At 49.9% G+C, this 1673-nt stretch overlaps 1 long non-coding RNA gene across 2 annotated transcripts in view; it reads left to right on the top strand.

Moving 5' to 3' along the window:
* Nucleotides 1-1466: 1466 nt before the first annotated feature.
* Nucleotides 1467-1673, top strand: part of LOC109371014 — a 10237-nt gene continuing 10030 nt past the window's right edge. For both annotated transcript variants that reach the window (XR_004162027.1, XR_004162026.1), the window contains exon 1: nt 1467-1634. This is a non-coding gene — a long non-coding RNA (uncharacterized LOC109371014). The remainder of the gene's footprint in view (nt 1635-1673) is intronic.

Raw genomic sequence — 1673 nt, 5'->3', positions numbered from 1 at the left:
AAAAAAAGAAAAACCACCAGCAAACACTGTGCGGAAATCATGTTTCCTTTCCAGGTGACTGAATAACTCATGGCTCTTTTGCAAGACATTGTAAACTCCTTTTGTTCCGCTCCTCCAAGCTTCCCATCAGGGGAAATAAAGCACCCATTGCTCTGCATTGCTGCAGTAACACCCAAACCTCAGCAGGGACAACGGGTGACATAAAGGGGTTTTGCAGGGTGCTGGATCAGCATCCCGTGCTCTCCATCAGGAGCCAGAGGGCAAACTGGCCATGCTTGTGGGAGCATTGGTTTGCAAGGTGACTGAGCTGGGCCGGCCCTGTTACACACTCAATAATTCATAAGGGCAAACGCATCGCTTATTGATGGCAGCGAGCGAGCAAGCCAGGGCGAGGAGGAGAAAATAACATCAGCAATCAGCCCGCGGAGAGGCTTGAACATATTAAGCAGGAGGGGTGTGTGTGTGTGTGTGCACGTGCACCTTGCTGCTGCTTTGCTGAGTGATGCGTGTGGTCAACATGGCAGAGGAAAAGCTTTGGGATGCAGCCTGCAATGCAGTGCCCACCGATCCACCCCGGCAGCTCGCGGGGCAGCGGCACATCAGTGGTGAGCCGTGTAGGCTGAAGCTTGCTGAGTTGCAGTTTACTCATTGTTTTATTTTACTTTTTTGGTGGTTGTTGTCGTTGCTTGTGTTCTTGTTGTTGTTGTTGTTGTTTTTAAGGTAGAAAAGCTCCAGCTGAGAGCCAAAGACATGTTGGTGCCAAGCACTCATTAGCAGAGACCTCTGGGATGCTACTCCTCCAGCTTGGCTTCTGAAGTGGTTTGTGCTGGTGCCTTTCCCCACGATCCCGAGCCCAGATAGTCACTGGGTCATGCCAGGCCTTAGGGGCCTTGTGCAGGGCTCAGGGTGCCTTATAGGGGGCTGGGCACCTTGGGTGTGATGTGCAAATAGCCTGCTGACCCTCCAGGCTTTGCAGAATGCTCCAGTGCCTAAAGTCTTAGAATCATTAAGCTTGGGAAAGACCACTAAGATCTAGTCTGACCATCAACCCATCAAAGGCAGCAGATCTTGCAAGTGTAGGATCTGGTTCTTGCCCTCCCCCATACAGAAAGCTGTGGAAATGATCTCCAAGCACTGTGCTCTGTCACAATGAGCTTCCGATCAATGCCTCTTTGTTAAGCACCATGTGAACTCCACTCTGCTTTGCACAACCTTGCCTCTGCAAAGTGTCTCACCGATTTCTCTCTCTTGTTCCCTGATACTCATCTCACCCCAAGGGCACTGAAACAGCCCTTGGCAGCACTGTGCTGAGCCGCCCTTTGCTGGGGCAATCTCACAGCTAAAGCAAATGTCAGAGGAATGAGTCCTAATAGACTTCACATCACTTAGAACTGAAGGGGATGTGGAGGTCACAGCAGCTGGACCTCATTAAAGGGCAAAGCAATGCATCATGCTCCCACCTATAAAAGACCTTGCACCAGGCACCTCGTTCTCAGTTGGTTCCTTGCACTGTGAGCTCTAAAAGAAGCGCTGTCCTGGCCTTGGGTTTGCATGCTTTTAGGCAAAGGCGCTTCAAGAAGATACCCAAGAACTCTTTGTGGAAGGAGAAATGGGACAGAGCTTTTTAGCAATTGGTGAGCTTTGTGGTTCTATATATATATATATTTTTTTTT

The sequence above is a fragment of the Meleagris gallopavo genome, chromosome 26 (genome assembly GCF_000146605.3).
Source record: "Meleagris gallopavo isolate NT-WF06-2002-E0010 breed Aviagen turkey brand Nicholas breeding stock chromosome 26, Turkey_5.1, whole genome shotgun sequence".
Taxonomy (NCBI): Eukaryota; Metazoa; Chordata; class Aves; order Galliformes; family Phasianidae; genus Meleagris; species Meleagris gallopavo.
The sequence above is the reverse complement of the archived record's forward strand: the minus strand, read 5'-3'. Positions and strand labels throughout refer to the sequence as shown.